This window comes from Equus caballus, chromosome 1 (assembly GCF_041296265.1).
Source record: "Equus caballus isolate H_3958 breed thoroughbred chromosome 1, TB-T2T, whole genome shotgun sequence".
Taxonomy (NCBI): domain Eukaryota; kingdom Metazoa; phylum Chordata; class Mammalia; order Perissodactyla; family Equidae; genus Equus; species Equus caballus.
In genome coordinates, this window is record NC_091684.1 from 10,182,401 (window position 1) to 10,205,848 (window position 23,448).

General features: G+C 50.2%; 1 long non-coding RNA gene across 1 annotated transcript in view; it reads right to left on the reverse strand.

Moving 5' to 3' along the window:
• LOC111770577 (uncharacterized) overlaps window positions 1-23,448 on the reverse strand; it is a 50,881-nt gene that overhangs the window by 6,587 nt on the left and 20,846 nt on the right. The window contains exon 3 of the long non-coding RNA XR_002803847.2: window positions 4,826-4,963. This is a non-coding gene — a long non-coding RNA (uncharacterized lncRNA). The remainder of the gene's footprint in view (window positions 1-4,825; window positions 4,964-23,448) is intronic.

Here is a 23,448-nt window from a genome sequence, read left to right on the forward strand (position 1 = left end):
GGCAGGCTTTTCTCAAAAGGATGGCTGACAGCATTTCTAAGCATGTTTTAAACTGTTCGTCATATCAGGGATAGGGACTCACCAGCAGAGAGTGACAGCAACGTCAACAGTGGCCATGGGAGGAATTTCTGATAAGTGGCCCTTTGTGAAACGAAGAGAAGCGGGACCAGGGGCATGCTGGGCGTTGTTATGGAAGCTCTGAACCCACTTAAATGCACCCTTAATGCCAACATCTTGGGCATGTTTCAGCCTTACATTTCACCCCTCAGTCAGTCGGTGTGCTTGGTCAAGACAATGTGGTTGTCAAGACAGACATAATCGTGTCTGACAACATCTCTGGCGACAGAAAAAGCCAGCATTACGCCATTCTTTGAATCTGGGCGGTCGGACCAAGAGCGGGTTTTCCTCGCCAATGATAGCCCCCTGTGAGAGCCAGGAAGCATGGCGGCCTGAAAAGGGGGTTGGGTCTCAAGTCACTTTGCAGTCTACACCAGCAGTCACCAAACTATGACATGTAGGCCACATCCAGGATCCTGGCTGTTTTTGTCTACAAAGTTGTATCGGAACATAGTCACACTCGGTCATTACACATCATCTATGGCTGTTTTTGCACTTCTGCAGCAGGATAGTTCCAGCAGAAACTCTGTGGCCCACAAAGCTTGAAGTATTCGCTATCTGCCCTTAACAGAAAAAAATGGCCGAGCCCTGGCCTCCAGCATTCCTTGGAAGAGCTCTCTCAGTCCGGCTTAACCTCAGATCTGCACTGCCGGCTGCGGGAATGGAGGTCACGTCTCGGCACGTTCTAAATTCCAAGATGTTGAAAGAGTAATTGTTGAAGAGAAAACCTTACTGAGGCCCAGTATCTATGAATTCCAGGTGGAGAATCTTAGCTATTCTCTCCACAGAGAATTTCAAATTAGCCAAAAGAGATAGAATACCCACTTATGATAATTTTCCTAAAGTGGATTGCTGATCAGGCTCAGAAATGTCAGGCTCAAAAATCCCACTGGCAAAGGGAGTAAGGAGGGGCCGACTTCTGACCTTGGCAGTGAAGCTGCCCACAGTTTGCACCCAGACCCCCTTCCATCCTTACCTGTCGTACTTTCACTGTATTGTGGTAAATTATGCATTCTGTGCCTGTGTTGCTCCTGTCACTGAGCGAGAACTGTAATTTCAAGATGGTCATCCCCACCTCTCTCTCCGTCTCTGGCCCTGCACCCAAAGGGAACAACTAGATGTTCCCTGAACACAACCTGTTCTCAAGCTATACCCTCCACAGAAATGTCCTTCCTTCCGTCTGTTGATGCCCTCCCGTCCTGCAAGGTCTTCTCCAGTTGCATCCTTGACATCTTTCCTGAGACCTCCAGGTGGGCAGCTCTTCTCCCCTGCTGAGCCTCAAAGTAATTCTTCCAAACTTCTCTTGTGAGACTGATCAGATTCTACCGGACATTGGTGTTTTCTGTGGCCAGAAAACCCATGGCACTCATAAATTAATGGTCTCCACTATTCTTGAGTGATACCAAGACGCGGGGGTTGGCATGGTGAGGATGAAGATAATGCATTGTGGAAACTCTACCCACTCAACTCCAGGACCCTTTTCAAATCAACCGCCTACAGAGGAAGTGGGTGGGTCCTCAGACAGTGGCACTGTCCCTGTGGCTAGGACCGTGCCTCGAAAAAGGGATGTGGACCTTCAGTGGGCAAAGCCAGGAAGAAAAGCCCAACAAAGAAGGGTGGTGGCTTCACGGGGCCTCCAGGCTGAGGTGCAGCTCTGCCTGATGAATGACAGCCACCTAGACTGGGGGAGAAGTCCACTTCCTCACTGTCTGTGTGGGCAGGGGGCGAGGACCACTCACCCCCAGCGCCACCTCATCCAGCCCTCCATCACATCAGAGGGAACAGGGTGTCAGGTCATTTTGTTAGTGAACAAACATTTACTGAGCGCCTGTTGCATGCCAGGCCCTGGGGGAAGTGGTGAGCAAGACTGGCAAGGTTGCTGCCTTCACAATGCTTACACTCCAGCCCCGACCCAGCCCAGGAAGATATGTGATCCTGGAGAGTCTGGAAGTGAACAGGAGCCACAGAGCCTTCCTCTCCGCCCTGAGAGGCTCTGGGCTGCCCTGCCCAGCGGCTGCCAAGGACTATGTGGGGGCCAGAGAGAGACAAAGATAACTCAGACCTCCTCTGAGCGGCCCCTGCCCCACCCACCTTGGCAGCCATCTTTCTTCCCAGGTTGGAGGAGTTTTCAGACGGTGCCGTTTTGAGTCTGAAAGTGGAGAGGTCACTGGGAAATAAATCCCCTCAGTGCTCGTGTGATACCACAGAGAACAGGTCAGTGCAGGAGCCGCAGGTCTCCCTACCTGATCCAGGTTTGGGGCTGGCCCCAGGTCTCAGAATGGCCCAATCATGGCCAGGGCTGCCTCGGAGTTTGAGGGAGGGCTGAGGGGGTGGCCCAGTGGCCTGCAGAGTTCAGACTAGCTCAGATGTCAGGGCTGGTGCCCATAAGGGCTCTGCACCATGGTCCAGGGGTGGAAACTGGGCTCAGATTCAAGAAGTGCTTTTCCCAGAACACTAGCGGGGGTGCTGGGGCTTGAACCCAGGCCCCTGGCTCCCAGGCCAGTGCTTTCTGCACAAGGTGACTGCCTAGGGCTCCTAGTTGGGTGGCAGGTGGATCGGCCGTGTGCTGAGCGACTCAGGGCAGCAGGTAGCTCACTCCACCCGCCCAGCATCCCCTTCTGGCGTCTGGTTGGGAAGGAAGTTCACAGTGAAGGAGAGCTTCAGTGGGTTTGCCAAAAACGCTCCAAGGTTATCAACACCACTAGTTGCCCGTAAGCCCTTCTAAGGCCAGAGCAGGCCCTGCTGACCTCAGCATCCGCAGAGCCCACACAGCGTCTGACACCCTGGGAGCACTCTAAGCTCTTGGTGAATGAGCCTCTGACCGGCTCCCACCCCTGTCCCCAAGGGGTCTCCTTTTGGCCTAGAACTGGGCCCTCTGCCTCTCCTCTCCTCTGGGCTCACGCAAACGGCAATGGGGCTGCTCTATACTGTACTAGAAGATGGTTTCCCCAGCCCTCCTCGAAAAAGCCTTTAAAAATATGATTCCTTATCTCTCTGGTGACCACAAACTAGGGTTAGGCCCAGGGCCTGACTTTATGGGTTCTCACCTGGTTGCAGATGCCAGGCAGGTAAGACCGGCTGCTGCCCCATGTTCTCCTCTCTACACCTGTCCAATCCCCCACCCATGGTGGACTTTCAGGCTTGGCCCATGCTTGGGCATCAACTGTGCGTGCTGTTGACCCTGTTGATGCGTGGATGGTGGGATCATCGGCAGCAGTAGAAGGGACCTGGCGGCATCAGGCCTTCCCCAAAGTTCCTCTACGGTAGGCAAACCCTCTCTCAGCTCTGTGACTCCTGCACGCCCTGAGCCCCCACTGCGCCTCTGATAGTCAATGCAACCTCCGGGGTTCTGGCCTCTGCTGCATTCACCTCTGTCTCCTTTTCCCGTGGAGAGGGAGACTTGTCCGACCGGAATGAAAACTGCATAGGCCAGTTCATCACTGTGCTCTAAATTCCCTGGCGGCCTTTCCAAATGCCAGTCCCTGCTCATGCTCATGCCCAAGGTGGGACACCTTCCAAGGGTCACTTGTGAGTGGCTGTGCAGGGCGGGGAGAGATCCCTCAGCTCCCCAGCCCAGCCTTATCCCACAGGAAAAGCCAGAGGAGGGCCAGCTCAGAACGTGCACTCCCCCTGCTAGGGGCCCCAAATCGCCACAGCGAACCCACCCTGGGAGAAGCAGAGGGCAGCAGGTGCCCTGCACCAGACCCCGAATCCACCAGACTCACCAGGTCTCTGCCCCCCGAGCCGGCGCCACCCCCCACAGCCCAGATCTGCAGTCTTTTTCTGCAGACCCACGGACCAGGCACACAGCTCTCTGTGTTGCTGGAAAGTGGAGAGCAACTTGTTTCTACCAAACACTGTTTCTCTTGCTCCTTTCTACCCCCTTGGCTCCTGTGCCAAAGTCTGCCTTTAATAGGAACCGCCATGGCCTCCCCAGCACCACGAGGATCTGCCCCTTTCTCCCTCGGCCGCTCTCCCTCCCTCTCCTCTTGTCTCTCTCTCAATTTCTCCTCTTTTCTGCCTCGCATAGGTAATTGTGAGACGGTGACGGAAAGCTCTAGAGTATTCAGTTCCAAACGCTACCCCGCAGTTCTCAGAAGGGCACAAAGAACCGAGGTGAATGTCACATTGAGTCCCTCCAGCTGCACCTGCTGGCCGCCCCGGCCCCTCCGGTTCACCGGGGGGTCACCGAGCGCTCGCAGATTCTCCGATGGCAAGGAGAGCTACTATGTTTTCAGTTCACAGTGAGATTAAATCTACAACGTTTGACCCGTCTAATTTATTTTGTGGCTGATGGAGCAAGGAAAGCCTGTACTAAGATCTGGATGCATTTCTTACCCCTTAAACAAAACACCGTGGAATTTGTAGGGAGGCGTCAGCAGCCTGATGTTCCGTCCCCGGCCTGGATAGGAAATCGGGTGTGTAAAGAGCATTGGGTTCTGTAGCTTGGGCAAAAGTCAAGCTGACCCATTGCTGTTTTTTCCACTGAACTACAGGCTCGTGCTAATCAGTGTTGGTAATGTGAGGCCCTGATGGAGGCTGCCGACCCTGACCAAGGTCACACCCTGGTCTGAAGTGCACCCAGACTTAGCTGTGCTCTTCAGTGCCCTCTGACTGCCCCATCCACCTTCGTCCCAGGCCGCCCCTTCTTCAGCCAGAGTCAGGCTGGTCCTCTCCTCCTCCTCCCAGCCTGAGACAGCACACTCACCTGTGGTTTCCAGGTTTGAGAAATTAAATTGCACTTCCGGTCCTACGAGCTGAACTCCCCCTAGCGGCGAGGCTCGGTCCTGGCTCTCGAGTGGCCACTCACTGCGGATTCCAGAACCGCTTTGTCGGCAGCAGAACACTTTAAGAAAAAAAAAGAGAGACTGTAGGTGGGACCCCAATAAACCAAACAGATGCAGCCCAAGCTGCCTGGCCTGGAGCACGGGGGGGGCCTGGACTCGGCCCTTGGGGATGCTGAGACACAGCATGGACCTCAGTCTGAGAGCCTCAGGCAGCAGAGAGACAGTGCTCACAGCCAGGGGAGCAGTGGGGACACAAAGGGCCAGGAAGCACTTGCTCTGCCTGGCAGGAGGGTTGGAAGGAAAGGTCCAGCCAAGCCACAGGCAGAGCTGTCCTGAGCCCTGGTCTTGTGGGCAGGAGGGGCATCCAGGGCTGGGGGCAGTGTGAAGAGGCATGTGGGAGGCCCAAGAGTTCCCGGAGTAGTGCAAGGCTTCTTCTGCATGTGGCGGTAAGGCTCGCCAGGGGACAGGACAGTCGCTCAGGGCAGGTTGGGAAGGCATGGAGGAGGAGCCAGGCCTAGACCCGGTTCTGGAGGCCACCTGTGGAGTTCCTTCAGCAAGTGCGAAGCAGTGCGGGCTGTGGGGTTAAAGATGGGCTGGCAGCAGTGGGAGAGGGTGTCGGGGAGTGAGCTCTCAGGCAGGGAGCCAGTGTGGACTCTGCTTGAGACAGGATGAGGGGGCTCAAAGCCAGAGGCAGTGGGATGGCGTGCAAGGGAGAGCAGCCCTGGTCTTGAGCGTGGTGAGGGACAAGGAGGAATCAGGGCGCTTCTCAGCTCTCTGCCAAGGCAGAGAATCTGTGCTGCTTATCAAGAGAAAACACAAGTAGGAGCAGATCCAAAGGATGCAAGACAGCAAGTTCAGCAACGGCAGACCAAGTGTGACCAAGGAGATGGGTAACAGCAGCTAACCTTTGTTGAGAATTGACTGAGAGACTTTGCAAAGCACTTTATATTGTCTTATTTGATCCACAAGACAATTGGGTAAGGCGGATGCTGTTTTCTCTTCTTTTTTTTTTTTTTTTTGTGAGGAAGATTGACCCTGAGTTATCATCTTTTGCCAATCTTCCTCTTTTTCTTTTTGCTTCAAGAAGATTAGCCCTGAGCTAACGTCTGTGCCACTCTGCCTCCATTTTGTATGTGGGTCACTGCCCCAGCATGGCTGATGAGTGGTGTAGATCCACGCCCAGGATCCGAACCCATGAACCCAGGCTGCCAAAGCAGAGCGTGTGAAACTTAACCACTATGCCACAGGGCTGGCCTCTCTATTCTCTTTCACAGATGAGATCACTAAGGCTCAGAGAGGTGAGGGGATTTGCCCTAGATCACACAGCTAAAAGCAATGGAGGCAGGATCGGCATTTACATTGTTCGATTTCAGGGTCTGGCTCCTTAGCTGTGACCCTACAATGCCAGTAGAAACTTCAGACGTGGACCTAGAGCTGGGAAATGAGATTTGGGGTCCTTTTGTCGGGTGCCATCAAGTCTGTAAGAGCAGGGTGTTTGCAGAGGTCACTTAGGGATCGGAGGCCTCTCAGGTACAGCCCTCCAGTGTGGCTAAATCAAATCCTCTGTCTGCCTCAGGGTTCCTGGCAAGGAGGCGCCCGTAACGCCGGAGGGGCTTGACCTGCGGCCCCGGGACTGTAGCTCTGCCAAGATGCATGTGCCCCCTGGGACCAGGATGTGAATTTCAGCTGAGGCTAGGCAGCGCTAGTTATTAATTATAACACATTAATTACGACATTCGGGGAATGCTCGAAATGGAGGCCCGCAACCCTCTCCCAAGGCCATATCTTGTCTCATATTTCTCACTTGAAGCCGTAACGAAGGCCTGGAATTAAAGGCAGGTCGGCCCTCGCTCTGGTTGGCATTGAGGTGGGTGGGGAGAACCATATCATCGCTCCTCTGACTTTCAAATGCTGACCTTTCCACAAGAGAAGCTACAAAGACATGTCGAGGGATGGAGCAAGGAGCCCAGGGAAATGCACGTTCCAACAGGAGGTTAGGACCCAAAGAAGAAGCAACACCTTGCAATAAATTTAGCCAAGAAACAGTGAATTCGACTGGGCTTGTGTTTTTTATAGAAAGACAAAGTTTGTGTTTCCAATAATTATCCCACATAAAGGAGTAAAGGCAGTGGGAAGGCAGTGCTACTGGCCGCTCTTAGTTGACCAGTCTTATTTTTACTGGTTTGACCATTGTGCACTCGGCTGGGTCATTACAGGGGCCGGCAGAGGGGGTGCTGGTGTTTTCAAAGAGGGATTTCTATAAGAATAAATTTAGCAGGAGGGTCTGCAAGGAGTCCCTTCTGGCGTGTGGGTGTGACATTAAAAACAACAGCTAACACCTCCTGGGCGCTAATTATGTGCCGCATAGAGTTCTAAGGCGTAGGAAGGGACTGGCTCATTTAAGCCTCACCTCAGCCCTGTGGAGACAACATAGTTACCATCACCATCTGCCAGAAGGATCAAGGCACAGGGGCATCCTGGCACCTGCCCAGTGTCCCCCAACTAGCAAGTGCTAGAGTCAGGAATTGCGCCCAGATGGTCGAACTCCAGAGTCTACCTCTGAACACTCTGTCACACTGATCAAACTCTAGGACATATAAGAACCACCTGGTATATAAACCCAAGAGAACTGAAAGCATATATCCTCACAAAAACGTGTACATGGATGTTCATGGCAGCATTATTCACAGTAGCCAAAAAGTGGAAACAACCCTGAATGTCCGTCAATTTATGAATGGATAAAAAATGTGGTAGGTCCATACAGTGGAATATTATTCACCCACGAAAAGGAATGCAATACTGACACCTGCTACAATGTGGATGAACCTTAAAACATTATGCTAAGGGAAAGGAGTCAGACACAAAAGACCACATAGTGAATGATTCTTTTAATATGGAATATCCAGAATAGGGAAATCCATAGAAACAGAAAGTACACCAGTCATTACCAAGAGCTGGGGAAAGGGTGAATTGAGAGGGACTGGTAATAGGTCTGGGTTTCTTTTCAGAGTGATAGAAATGTTCTGGAATTAGTGGTGATGATTGCCCAACATTGTGAACATACTAAAAAAAAATCACTGAATTGTATACATTAAAAGAGTGAATTTTATGTTATATGAATTATATCTTGATTTTAAAAATTGCCAAAAAAAACACAAACCAATCCACCTGAAATATCAATGCGGCCACTTTCAACTTTGCCCTTGGCTGGTCCCTGGGTTGCAGGATGGCCGCCCCAGTTTCAGGCACCACACACACAGACACAACAGCATCTAGTGGAGAAGAGAGGAATTTTTCAAAGAATAGAAGCCCCCCAGCATCTGTCCTCGCACGTCTCCCTGGTCAGGACTGGGCCCCCTGCCCTCCACTAGACCCACCTCTTGCAGGGGGATCAGGGGCTTCTGGACCCCTTTAGACTCATCTGGATTTGCCCCTGAGTTTTTGCCAGGGAGGGGTGGACACCTGAGCAAAGCAGGACTCAGTCAGAAGAAAGAAGGGCAATGGCCGTTTGGAGGCCCTCGTCTTTCTCTGGTACACCTGGAGCTTGTTAAAATACAGAGTCCCAGTGTCCATCCCCAGAGCTTCTGACTGGGCAGGTCTGTCACAGTTTTCAGAACCCTACACTTGACGTAAGCTCCTCAGGTGCCTCTGACGGGTGTCCTCAGACCACACTCAGAAACGTTGTTCAATGGGGTCTGAAAACCCTCAAGCTCTCCAGTTACCCCAGATCTTCAAATAATCCCCACTTCTCCTCCCACCACCCACTCACCCTCTGGAAACAGAGCTCCAAAAAGTGAAGGAAGGAAGAAAGCGATGGGGGAGAAAAGAAACGAGGAAGATGGGAGGGAGACCAACGCTTCCTCAGCCTCTATCCTGTGCTTTGACACACGTCCCACAGTGTCTCTGCAAAGCAGCTATTGCTCTCCCGTTTCACAGACGTGGAGACCGAGGCTAAGAATACCAGCAACTTGCCCAGGGCCACACGAAAGTGGAGGACCAGGAATTCAGACCCCGGTCCTGGGTCTGCATCTGGAGCTGCTGCCACCAGACCCTTCTTCTCACCACACACACTGCCCGATAGACCAGAGGATGGTCAGGCCCCAACACACAGAACTTCTGAATTAAGCGCGAGTCCAGCTCGGTTAGAGAGCGACTATCTCTTCGCAAAGAGGGACTTCTAGGACTCTTATCGAGAACAGAAAGTCTTTCATTTTTTCACTTCAGAAAAAAAAAGAAAAAGAAAATTGTTCTTTCTCCCAGTATTAAAATTGTGCACCTATACCTTTTGGCCTTTTTTGCTTTAATAGTGCATTTTCTCTGCCCTTGGCTTTGATGTCACTAAAAAGATGAACCTCATGCAGCCACTCACCATGCATTTATGCTAAAAGGACAAGCATTAGAATGCACTGCTTCCATTTCTCTAAAGCCACGTGCTTCTGCAATTCCTGCTCTCTAGACCCATGAATGGGCAGAACTGTGGGGAAGCTTCTGTTCACAGTCATGAAAATGGGTCAGAAAATACTTCACAATAGCTGTCACAGAGCGGCTCCCTGGGAAAGGTTGTCACCTAGAACCAGCTCGTTCCCCTTTTCAATCAGAAGCACTCGTTTTTTCCTCTAGCCGTCCAAGTCTCTTTTCTATGGATCAGAAACCTCTTAAAAAGATGGTTTTAGGAGGAATAGAAATCTGAATTTTAATGTAAATGTCAACTCTGCAGCATCATCTCCCTTGAGAGTTTTCCAGGACCATTCCCACAATCCCCCGCCTCCCGCACAACTTCGTGGGTTTTGGTTCTCAGAGATCTAGACTTCTCTCTGGCCACAAGGAAGACACTATTGAAGGCTCTGGGGTAGGTGAATTCAGGCACGTTGGCGCTCTCCAAAGAAAACCATAGTCTTGGGCTGGGACTCTGAAACACGGAATGGGGCGAGAAGGTCAAGTTCTGAGCATCAAGGTCGAGGTCTCATTTGTGCAAATCTACCTGAGTTGCTGGTGAGCACACTTGTGAACATCCCCAGTGTGGGTGTGGGGCGGCTCATGAATCTGCAGGTTGGATGGGGAGAAAACAGCTCCGTGGGAGGCTGGAATTCACAGGAACCCTGGCAAATTAAGGGGAGATTCCACGAAAGAAGAAGACAGGGGATTTGAGTGGAGAGGTAAGTGCTTGTGAGCAGAGGGTTTCAGACTAGGGCAGGTTGGTGCCCACGCAGATCAAGCTGGAAGACTGAGAGTGTACAGACAAATACCCTGTGAGCTAAGTCTGATCCATTAGCCTTAAAAAGTAAAATGTTGAGCCAGCCCCGGTGGCCTAGTGATTAATTTCAGCATGCTCTGCATCAGCGGCCTGGGTTCAGTTCCCAGGCACAGACGTACAGCACTCGTCTGTCAGCAGTTATGATATGGCGGCAGCTTGCATACGGAAAGAAGAATATTGGCAAAAGGTGTTAGCTCAAGGCAAATCTTCCTCAGGGGGAAAAAAAGCAGTATTTCTGGGAGTGTCACTTGAGCATCAGGGAAGCACAGGTGCAAAGTCCCCTCATATAAAGTAGATGACGGATCTTCAGTGTCATATTCTAGCTCTGAAGGCAGGACCGCTTTAAGCTGATAGAGCAGGTGAATACAACTTGGTAGCATGTGGGACATGTAAGGACTCCCTGTGAGACGGGCAACGTTCCATGAAACAATGACATAAGGAATTAGTGTTAAGAAGGGATCAGGGGCCGGCCCCGTGGCCAAGTGGTTAAGTTCGCATGCTCCATACGGCAGCCCAGGGTTTCGCTGGTTTGGATCCTGGGCGTGGACATGGCACCGCTCATCAGGCCGTGCTGAGGCGGCGTCCCACATAGCACAGCCAGAGGCACTCACAACTAGAATATACAACTATGTACTGAGGGGTTTTGAGGAGAAGAAGAAGAAGAAAAAAAAAACAAAGATTGGCAATAGATGTCAGCTCAGGGCCAATCTTGGAAAAAAAAAAGGCATCAAAGTTGGGTCACACTAGACGTATGCCAGTGTGGCCACCCTTCTGTCTGTGTAGTAGGCATCGCTCTAAGCACTTAAGCTGCATCATCTCGTTTGTCCTGGCTCACCAAACCCGCAAGGGAGGTTCTATTTTTATCATTCCCATTTTACAGATGAGGACACTAAAGCTCAGAGAGGAGAAGTAACTAGCCACAGGTCACATGGCTCAAAAATGGTGGAGCCAAGATCCAAGCCAGGAGCCCCACTGCAGTGCTGTCCTCCTCTTACAAGGAGCTGAATCGATGCTTGTTGGACTGAATGCGAGTCAACGATCCCTTTCCTGTATTGATCTAAAGGCTCCTCATCGGGGGTGTGACCTCTGGGGTGACCCCTCCCTGAGGCCGGTCAATGGGGCAGGCCCTAATGCAAGAGGAAACATCCAGCCGCTCTATCTGCCACCTTAGGTCCTCGCTTGGAGGCGTTGCAGGCAAGCCTTCCAATTTATGTGTTTGCATCTCAAGTTGGGAAGTGTCCTATGAAAATACCGACTAAAACAATGCAACTCTGAAAAGTCTGGGGCTGAGTCTTTACCGTGGACACATGCAAACCTTGCCCAAATCGTACTACTAGCTTTGCATCCTGCCATTAAACTGTCATGATAGGAAATAAATAAAGTCCCAGTGCGCTGTTTGGCAATTAGCAATTATAGCTCACCCTCTTTGGTAGCCTTCACACTGCTCTGTAATTGTGAGATTAAAAAGCTATAATTTACATCGTTGGCTATATGTGTGTGGATATCTTTCTATGACAAAGCAATTACCCAAGTCATTATCCTCATAAAGTAATCTGCAATTGTAGGTAAATAATGATTATGTAGCTGACAAATGTTACATTATTGACTCATAAAACAAACAGTAGGATTTATCTTTTCATATGACCCCATATGATATATATTCCAGGCGTCCGAGGTGGGGTCACTTTAAGCTAATAGAACGTGAGACAGATTTGCATGCCACTTCAGAGTCTGGAAAGTACTTTAAGGTGCATTTTCCTGACTGGCCCACACAATTATGACATAAAGAAGGCAGAACTGGTCATGTCATTTCCATGTGTTACAGAGAAGATGGGGACTCAGAGAAGATAAGGGAACCAAGCGCATGTGGAATTCCTTTCTCAGGGAGGCTCATGGAGATGAAGAATTCTCTCCTGGAACAGCCTGCCCTTCCCTCCCAAAGGCTCAGAGGCTGGGCTGAAGGACTTCTCAGTCTCTGCAGGGCACTCCTGTCCATGTTGATGAAATAGAATAATTCACGCCACAATGACATCACCCCCCAAAAAATCAAAAGGCTCTATATACTTCAACTATATTTTATTGCTTTGTTCAGTAAAGTTGGCCAAAGGTCGTAATTCTTTCATTGTGTCTACACAAAGCCAAATGGCCATTTGAAAAATGTGAAGCTAAAAATGTTCAAATGCAATGATTCTGTATCTACCACTCAAATTTTATTACTTTCCTCAGTGTGACCAACATTATAATAAATGCTGACTGATTGCTTGGTAAAGAAAGAGTCAAGAGCCAAGGCACGAACAGAGAGGGCAGGAGATCTCCAGAGCATGTGGCCGACAAGACCAGATTTCAGATCTGAGCTGCTCAAAACTGTGTTTTCAGAGACCCTGGAGTGGAAACAGGATGGACCATTGAGACTGAATTTACTTTTATTTCTTCCTTCATTCAACAAACACATTGAAGGCCTACTGTGTGCCAAGCAATGGCCCTGGGGCTCCCACATAAACAAGACAGGTGTAGCCTTGTCCTTGTGGAGCCTGGCACTCAGCCCAGATGGAGGAAGGAAAGGCATGAAGAGGACGGGTGATTATTCCACGTCAACAGAAGGTTTGAATGCTATTCAAATGCCAAAGTTTTATTAAATCTTATCTATTTTTGAATAAGTCTATTTAAGTATTTTAAAAATATTCCAAGTTTTATACTTACTTCCTTAAAAACAAAAAAATAGTCTAACAAAAAATCACTCAAGTCAATCTGTAGGTGTTTGTCACCCTATTGAAGCCACATGCCAAGTGGTCCAGTCTCTGAGTGACATGGCGCTCAAGTGAACATGGTCTGGAAACCTAAAAGGCATTTCAACAGCACAACATCCCCACCTACATTTCTATAGACATTCATGCATTCACACATACATACACTCATGAAGGGGATGCATGACCCAGGACAACATTTCTCAAATTCCCCCTTTTCGTTCATATCATTTTCCCTCACACACTACAGCTTCTCATCTACTCCTCTCTTCCAAATATCTAGAAAACTCTGCTCACCTCCACTAGAGTCTTCCCATCAATACTGCCCCAGCCCCCAGTCTATAGTCTTTTTTCCCACTACCCCTGCCCCTTCTCCTGTCTGTCACAAAAGCCTAAGAAACCTCTCTGATAATAGAAGGACTTTCCAAGAAGAATGGAGAGGGAGGGAAAGGGGAGTAGGTAACACCAGAATGTCCCCATATTAATGAATTGTGCCCCTTCACATGGATGTTTACAGCCAAGTTCTCTACCTATGATCGTTTCAATAAATCACGGAAGTGGGTTACCAAAGAAGATTTTAGAATTTCCATCCCTGGAGATAATGAAGAAGAAAAATAGGAGATTCACACTGGGGCTGACGGGAGCCATCAAAATATTTGTTTAACATCTGCTTTAGCCGGGATTGTTAGACTCCGCCACAATTGGTGGCATTGTTCCTGGAGCTAATCTCATAGATTCACCCCTGTCTGTATTTTTAATTGAATTGCCCTACAGGTAAATACACGGAGCCCCTTCCAGTGCAGACACCCTCTGCGTGGGTATCATCCTTGCCCCGGACTCTTTGTGTGTCAAACGAAAGCCACTCCAGAGCCCTGAGTCCAAAGTAGTTAATTAACCGAAATCAAAGGAGCCTTTGTTGCCACCCCAAATCTTCCTCTCTTCTCCAGATGGGGACAGATTCACTGACAATTTAGTTCCATTTCTGAGAACGGGTTCTCAGGTTTCCCTTGTCGGTGACTAGAAAGGGCCAGGTGCCATCAAGGACTCCTGTTCCTGAGGCTCTGCCAAGGGCCGAATCAAAGGAAGCAGAAGGGCCTCAAATCAGTGGGCCAGGACCCATCAGGGATGTCGAGGCTTTTGGTCCGGGACCAGGATGGGGGGTGGGGTAATCAGCAGAGGGAAGTGCTGGAGGGTGGGGGTAGTTGACTGATGACATCACAGGGCCCTGCTCAAACCCTCGAGGAGGAGGTTCTGAGTACGGGCAGCTCCTCTCAGAGAAAAGCCCACTTGAGACCCCATCCAGCAGGGTCTAACGGCCCCGCGTTCCAGCCAAGGGAGTCACTGCTTACCTGGATGAAAGATCAGCGCCAGGATTAGCTTTAAGAGAATAAAAAAAAGGAACCCACCTTATAAGATCAGCACAGTCCAGAATAAGCAAAGGGCATTCCTTCCTTCTGTGTTTACCAAAATCCATTTTATAAACAGGAAAGATTAGCGGTGGGGTGCAGGAAGCAGGATACGGCCAGTGGTCAACATATCCAACAGTCAGAAAGGAAACGGACAAGGGACCCAGCACTGTAAAACCCGGGACACCAGGAGGGGAAACACATCTCATACAACGTCGGATGTAATTACCAAGAGTCCCTGCAAGGTGGATATTTACCAAGGGAAGAATCGACACTCAGAGGAGAAATAGTCATTGGTTAGCCAGCTCCACACAGCTGGACTTAATCCCAGGACGGTCGGACTCCAGAACCCGCCTCATTCCTGAGAAATCGCGTGGCTTCCTGCGCTAACTAGAAAGCACCCTTTGGAGCTTGAAGGAGACAGTTTTAAAAATGAAAGGAGGTTCTGCTTCATACAGTGTGTAATGAGGTGCTAGGGTTTATTTTAATGCTAAGAACCAAGCATAAGCTGAAAATAGATGTAGATTTAAGAAGATTTTCAAGCAGTGGTTTTCAAATGATGCTTCTGCAGCCCAGGGCAGGTGGAGGTTGGGGGAGGGGAAGGACACAGCAGCACCTGGGGACCTGGGAGGGAGGAGCAGCAGCCAGGCCTCCTTCACTCCTGCTGCTAGCCCAGAGCAATGTATACGCTTCTCACCCAAAATTGCCGTGAAATTCCACTGCTGAAAAAATAAGGATAAAATGAACAGCTTTGGTCAATCATTTTTACCAGGAGGATCCAGGAACGTTGGGACACTGGGGGGGCATACAGAAAGAAAACTTGCCTTCCCGGCTCTGACTGAGCCTCTCTTCTCAGAGCCTCCAGCAGAGCACACAGCAGGGGGCGCTTCTAGACCCGCAGACATGCAGGGGCCGTGTTGGCTACTCTGGGGGAGCCAAGGTCTCGCCAGCTCTGTGAGAAAGAGGAGTTTGGGGTGATCGCTGTTGGAGATCTCCCCGCTGTGTAGATGCCATGGTACCGCAGAAGGAATGCTGTCTCTGGGTTCAAGTCTTGCACCCCTTTCTCACTTGGGTGGTCACGGGATCTCTCAGACTCCCATTTCCTCATTAGTGAGATTGAGAAAACGACATCCGCTTTGCAGGATTCAGTGAGAACAAGTGAGGTGCTGCTGTGGGACGCGAGGTCCTGCCAGGAACCCAGTATATGTGATGTGATTGTTATTGGGAGAGATGACAGGGCTTGCAAATCTCCACCCAACCCCACAGAGCATCTTGAAGCTGCCTGCTTGGCCTCCCCTCCCTGGAAGTGGGGTCGGGGGGGTCCCTGCAGGTTTATTAGCACATGTGAAATAGGGCTTTCTCTTATTTGTCCCAAATAAAATAACTGATGTGATGAAAAGCCAAGGAGTTCAGGAAACAGTATTTTCTGAAATACAGTTCTCAGTGAACTGGGAACAATATCCACCAAAAACAAAAACAAACAAAAAAAGAAATAAAAATGAATAGAATCTACTGAAACCAAAGGGGACAGAAAAGTCTCAACCTCAATATCGTGTCAAATTGAGTAATAAAGTGAATTCCCCAAGTGCACGAAAGGGCGCTTGCTGACCACCCGGAGCTCCCAGCCCCGACAGCCACCTCCCCCACCTCCCGGAGTGGCTGCCACCCGTGTTCCAAGGTCATCGAGATGGTGCCCTTCTAGGTTGCCAGTACCTGGTACCAAGCCCAGATCTGAGCTGGTTAGTTCCTGCTCCTCCCCGCAATGTGGGTCACACCGAGCAACTTCCAGTTCCTCCACTCTGTGTTGTATTCTCTCCCTTCTCTATTCCCTCTGCAGGGAACACCATTCCTTCTTTCCATACCACCCTCCATCTTTACCTTTCACCTGGCAGACGCCTGCCTCTAACACTTCAATCCTTCCAGCATCAATTTGAAGGCCGTTCCCCAAGAGGCCTGAGTCCCAGCAGGCAGGCTGCCCAAGGATGTCTTCCAATGGCCTCTGTCCTGTTATCACACTGCCCTGCCCGCATGTATGTCTGCAGCCCCTCCAGGCTGCCTACCACCTAAAGGCAGGGACCAGCCCACCTGTCCCCACTACAACCTAACCCCTAGGTCGGTGCCTGGTACTTAGTAGGTCCTCAATGTTCCAAGAGGGTTGTTTGCAAAGCCAGGTTTGAGCAGTCCAGCCTTCCGGCAGGAGAATTAATGCAGTCACCAACACTCGCTTTCAGCTGCTCCTCACTCAGGGGAATGGGCAGGACACAGCCCATATTGCCTCCTAGCTGTCTGAGTGGAATTTCTTTCCAAATCCGTGAGTGGAGACAATTATATTATGAACTTTCTAGAAAGCCCTGGCCTTGCCCTACATTGTTGTCTGAGCCTCCAGTCCACACTGACCCCCCAAAGCACACCACAGAGCAACCCAGTCTCTTCCTCTAGAACATTCCCTTCTCCTTCCTGGGCACCCCCAATGCCTCTAGGGTATAACCAAATTGGGGATGTGTATCTCCAAGACATTTATCACAGAATTACAGCTCCAGGATCCCGTTTCCGTGGCTGTGACATGATGACTGTGTATTTCACGCCTTTCAGTTTCCCAGCTGGGATTCGGAGATTTAAAGACATGGGGGATGTATTTTTAAATTTACGAGCGGGCCATTGATTTAATTAATTGTGCCCAAAGAGTGTAGTCAGTTGCAATAGGAATTCTTAAAGGCGAAGGGGACCAGAGGAAGGAGGTCTCTGACGGTTGGGCCACAAAAGCTTGTGTTTCTCGGATAAAGCCAGTGATGTTAAGGGTCTAGGTTAAAATAAATTATTTTAGAAGGCATGTCCGTAGCAGGCAATGCACCCAGGAGCATTTTGAGAAGCACCCGGTTGCATACACCAAAATACATGCAGTTGCGTACACCAAAGGAGCTATTCTTTGAGGGTCTCCACGTAATGTGATCCTTCAAAAAGGACAGAAACCAATTCACCAGCCAGGAATAGCCTCCACTTTCACACTGGTCCATTCCGTCATCTGACTGGGGCTGCTTGGGCCAGAGCCCGTTCCCCTGGAGGACTCTCTGAATCAGATTTTCCCCAATTGGTTACACGGAGGAACATGTTTTCCTATAGGTTGTCCCAGTCTCAGAGTCGTGTGTCAAAGACATCTATAACCTACAGCCTGCCTGGTCTAACCTGCTAATTTTACAGATGGGAAAACTGAGTCCCAGAGGCCTTGCCTGTGAGCAACAAAGCCAGGATCAGAGTCCAGTCTCCTGGTCCCACTCAGGGCTCTGTCCGGCCATCTGGGGCTGCCTCTTGGCTGAGAGGGCCCCAGCTGGAATTCATTTCCCAATGTCCAATTATTTTTTATGTTAGACTTCCACTCTTGCATAGAAAAAAGTTTTAATGAACTTATGTACTTTCCTCCAGAAATACATCCTATTTTTCTCCTTATGTGCTTACAATGACATCAAAATTTCATGTAGATGTCATAAACCCAGAAGCTGTGTCTGAGCAGAGATGTGGCCCTATAGAGACAAAGCTTGAGGCTGGTGTGACATAAATCCCACTGCCTAAGGGTCTAATGGGGACATCTCTTCTAGGACATGCTTTCCATTTCTCAATATCGGAGGAATGCTAGCTGTCATCTAGAAATGATCTCAGAATATCTCGAGTGGAGAGTCCCCGTGAGGGCAGACAGGAGGGGCAGAGACCCGAGGGTCGGAACGGGAAGACGGCATTGCCTGCCCCAGAAACCCCTGGCTCCCCCTCCCCGCATCCTCCTGGGTTGGTCCTATCCTTGCAACACCAGGTTTCTCTCTCTTCCTAAGGAGCACTGTTGGCAGCAAGCTGGTGTCGGCTGACCTGCCTGACGCCCTCCTGGGTGGGGAAGCTTTTGCAAGGTGGGACCTTATCCATCCTGTTGTATCTTCATCTCCTGGAGGGTACCTGACACATAAAAATGCTCAGTAACTGCCCGTGGCTGAAATGAGACGTCTGGCCCTATTCACTCATTTTATAGAAGAGGAAACTGAGGTCCAAAGAGGTCAAGTGGGAAATTGGAGTGAAACCAGAGCTGGGCTCAGGGCCCTGCCTGGACTTCTCTGGATTTCATATCTTTGCAAATAATAAGGAAGCAATAAGGGTTAAGCTGAACCACTTAGTTCTGCTTTCCCAGGATCATGCAAACTTCCTCTCCCGCCACCTCCTGCTCTCTGCCCCACCTTCAAGGCCTTGGAAATGCTGCAGGTTTTTATGCAAATAACCCTTCTAGGGGCCTAAAAGAAGCAAATGTTTATTTTTCATTCAAAGGCCCCAGGTGGGTTTTATGTGCTGGGCCTGGTTAGGCCCCTGCTATCAGATGGGCATGCAAATGACTCCGCTAGAAAGGACCTGGAAGAGAATAGCTCTGTTTCCAAACACACAGACATTTGCCTGGACATTTCCCTAGCTCATTTTCCTGTTCCATTCTAAACAATGTGCGGCTACGATGACTGTCCTGCCTAGTAAAATTCTAACAGCAGGTCGATAGCGCCCTATTGACTGGGAACAGCTTAACCACCTTCCAGCCAGGCAGCGAAAGGGGCCTAGCCTCAGCACCCAGACATTCTCAGTCTAGCAGGAGCCCCATCTTATCCATTTGCCACCAGCAGGGACCCGCGGGCACCAGGAGGAAGCACTTTGGGGAAGGCTCTTGAAAAGCGTCATTGCAAAGCAAGAGGTTGACAAGTCCTGAGTCATCAGCTGAGACTATTGAGAGGAGAGGTTTTTTAAATGCAAGCTTTGTCCCCAGTTCCAGCCTGCCTCTTTCACTGGGAGGCCCTGAGGGCCATCTCGGAGGACCATGAGATCAGCCCCGGGAAGGGACCGTTCCACAGCAGGTGAAGCACAGGTCTCCTCCCTCCCGGGAAGAACAGGCTCAGAGGCCACATTTCAGCATCATCCATGGGCTGGACCCATTTGGATCTCAGAGTGAGCTGGCCACAGAAAGCCACCTCTCCGGGCAGAAATGTGACAGTACACATACCATACGACCCAGCAATTCCACTCCTGTGTCCGAACAAAAACTTGTGCATGAATGTTCATAGCAGCTTTATTCATAACAGCCCCAAACTGGAAATTACCCAGATGTCCACCGAGGAATGGATAAACAAATTGTGGCATATCTCAATAATGGAATACTACTCGGCAATAAAGGAATAAACTACTGATAGCCACAACATGGGTGAATTTCAATGCATTGCACTAAATGGAAGAAGCCAGGATGTAGGGTGGAGGGTTGCTGTAAAAGCAGGGTGACATCATGAGAAGATGGAAATATTCTACATCTTGATTGTGGAGGTGTTGGACAACTGTATTCACGTGTCGGAGTTCATCAGATTGTACACTTAAAATTGGTGAATTTTATTGCATGTAACTTGCACCTCGATAAGGGTGATTCTTTTGGAAAAGAAACATCATGATGAATTATGTTGAATTAGAGGTTATTCTTCTTTGAGGATTCTCATTTTTCTGCCTGTAAAATGGTATTCAAAACACAGACCAGCCAACAAACCCATTCCTCTAAGAGTAATAGGAGAGGATTGCCAGAGAACACCAATCCACCAACTTTTTAGCCCAAGATCAGCTACTTAGACATGTTGAGAGGTAGTGGGCTCAGAAGTTAACAGTGGAGATTTCAAATCCTGTATTTAATGCCCAGCTTAGTCTGTCAGCTGGGTAAAGCTGGAAAAGAGAATAAAACTCTGAAATTCCTTATCTCTGAAATGGCCATAAAAATAGCCCTTCCAAGGTGGAACAAACCCAGGTGTCCATCAGTGGATAAGTGGATAAACAAATGTGGCACATTCCAACTGTGGGATATTCAGCCACAAAAAAGGAATGAGGTACTGATGCATGCTGCAATATGGACGAACTCTGAAAAGGTCCTAGAGCGAAAGAAGCCAGACACAAAAGGACACGTATTATGATTCCGTTCATGTGAAATATTCAGAATAAGTAAATCCACGGAGACAGAAAGTACATTAGTGGTTACCAGGTGGAGGGGGGCGAAACTGCTTAACCGAGTACAGGGTTTTATTTCGGGATGCTGAAAATGTTTGGGAACTAGGTAGAGGTGCTGGTTGCACTGCATTGTGATGTGCTAAATGCCACTGAATGTCACTTTAAAATGGTTAATTTTATATCATATGAATTTCGCCTCATTAAAAAGAAGAGCATTTCCCTCCTTGTTATCAGGAGAAATCAAGAAGGTCGCTAAGGCAGAAGGCACAGTACCGGGACAGAGAAAACCTCAGTGACGATGCTCAGCTCACCGGGGAGCCCTTCTTCTGGCGGCTCCGAACTTGGGGAGCTCCTCTGACCCATGGGAGCCACCTCTGCCGGAAGGAGAGGCGGTCACAGCGGGTCACCTTGCGGGTACAAACCCCAGCCTGCAAACCCCTGTTGCTGCCTGCCCCTGGGACATTACCCTCCCTTGAATCCGGGCTGGACTGCAAGAGGAGCCACTTAGGAAAATAGCCTCGCTTGTGTCGTAGGTCCAGCCCTGGCCCCAAGGGCCGACATTCGATCTTTGTCCTGTGACCCCGGCTCTGACCCATGCCTAATCCCACGGCCGTGCCGACAGCACCGCAGGCCTGTCTGGGACAGCGGCTTTCCCATGGAGGCCCAGTCAGGCCTTGACTCCCAACAGCTTGAGCGTTTTGAGGGGCCTGTTGGACCACAGGTACAGAACACAGCACAGGCTGGGAGATTTGAACAAGCTCATAACGATGAGACAAATTAGCATCCAATCAGAATCCTGTTAGTGTGGGAACACACTGAGGAATAGCAATCCACATTCATTAAGACCGTGTTTTCTGATAGGAATCAACGGGTGGCCTTCATCCTGAGAGATGCTGAGAGTGGTCCTCAGCCCTGTGTGAAAGGAAGGCTCAGGCCGGTGTGGGCTCTGGAAGCAGAGAAGGAGGTTTCGACCCGAGTTCTCCTGGAGGCCTGCTTTAGACACCCACACCCATGAAATGAGCGTCCGCACCTCCAAACCTATGGATTATTTTGAGAAAGGTTCTACCTGGCGAAAAAGAAGGGGCTCTTTGGATTAGAAGCTCTGTAAACTTCATGGGCCACTTCACCCTTCTGAAGCCCGGGATTCTCACCATTAAAGTGAAAAGGTTGTTCCGATTGACCTGTCTCTGGGCTTCCTCTAGATCTTTCTCTGAATCTCGTTCATCACCCTGAGAAAGCATCAAGCTTTCATAGACTCACCAGGCACGAAGGAGAGGGCCAGGCTGGAGAGAGAGATTTGAGAATCATTTGCTTAAAACATCTATAGGGCTCATCCAGGAAAGTGCAGACCAGTGGTTCTCAGAGGCACCTGGAAGGCTGACTAGACACAGAGTGTGGGTCCACCCCCAGAGTTTCTCATTCGGAGGGGTCTGGTTTCCAACAGGTTCCCAGGTGAAGATGATGCTGCTGTTCCCGGAACTACACTTTGAGAACAACTGGTGAGGAGTGAGGGAGAAGAAGGGGAGAGGAGGTCCCCGCAAGGACAGGCGCTGCATCAAGGACAGGAGCATCCCTGCAGGGTCAGGTAGGGGGAGCGGCCTTCGAGGGACAGACAGGTTGGCCCAGGAGGAGGCGGTACCAGGGAGATGCACCAGTGTTCAGCCTTGAATGGACGGAGTTCCAAAAGGGAGGATGTGCTCCCTTCACAGACAGGCCAAGCAGGAGGGAGAACAAAACCAGGGGAGAGACAGTCAGCAAGTCTCGGGGATCGAAGGCAGCATGCAGGGGCAAGGAAGGGGAGGATTTGGTCCATGGAAGTAATATGCCCACTCTTTAAAGGAGAGACACCTGTTCTATTTGGCTCCAGGTCATGTTTCTGACACACGTGGTCTATGTATGACAGTTAGCTCTCCGGCATTGGCTTGCAGAAGAATCAGTGCCACACTGGAGTTCACAAGGGCAGTTTCGCACTGAATTCAGGAAGGGACGGGACTGCTCAGGGACAGACAGAGAGCCGGGGGCAGGGTCTGCATTCAAACCCAGGCCTGTCACAGGTGATTCTATCCCCACTCCATCCGCGTCTCAGTTGGGTCAGAGGAGAGTTGTGAAGTTCCCATGTCCAGGGCCCTGTCCTTGGGAAAACAACTTAACTGCCAGCCTCTTCTGCCTCCTCTGTGAAATGGGCCTCTTACCACCGTGCCCAAGGGCTGAGTCGGCTCATCCAGGGAACCTGCTCTGTACATAGGGAAGTCTTGCACTTTATTGTCAGCATTTACTAATAGGCGCTAGTTAATATCTATTGGTTCCAAGCAACTACGATTAAGGTAGACAGTAGAAGCTGAAACAGTAACATCTGGGATTTTATAGGTCGGTTCTTGCAGGCTCAGACTGGGGGCGTAGATCAGTGTTTGGGCGGCAGCAATGGCTGGATGAAATTTTCCTTCAAAGCTGAGCCAGGCAGAGCCCCAGGGGAGGACACTGCAGGACTGTGTGTGAAGGAGACAGTCGGCTCAGGGAGGGGCCAGGGAGCTGGGCTAACTCCGCATCCTGAAGATCAGTAAAGAACACTTGTCAGCCCAGGAGCGGAGGAAATTTTCCCTGCAGACTGTGAGGCACCAGGGAGCCTAAGAGGTCACTGGCCTAGGACCCCAAGAGCCAGATGTTATCAGGGTCTCCACTGTGAAACCGGAGCCTGGACCCTCACACCACACATGACATTCTGGGGCAGGCGCCAGTTCCCGGCCTGGGGTGCTGGGGATGCTGACCGAAGCCCGGCGATAGTTTCTCCTTCCTTCCCCACCCATCCTTTCTTCCACTCTCTGCACCTCAGGGTGCAGGGGTAGTCTCCCTCTGCACCTGAACCAGACTGAAATTGCCAAGCAGCAGCCTCATGACCCTTGGGGACTGCAGGAATGTAGGAGAGAGACAAAAAGACCAGGCAGACGGGCCAAATCCCAACAGTGCTGCTCCTACGTGACCCAGCACCTTGGCTGGACTCAGAAATTCCTCCTAGGTCCACCACTCTGCTCTCCTCCAGGCAGACACCCTAGAAGTGAGAATGAAACCCATTTACCCCACACCCAGCCTGGACACTGAGTCTACGTGAACCACACCTGTCTACATGAACATGACTGTGTGTCCCAATG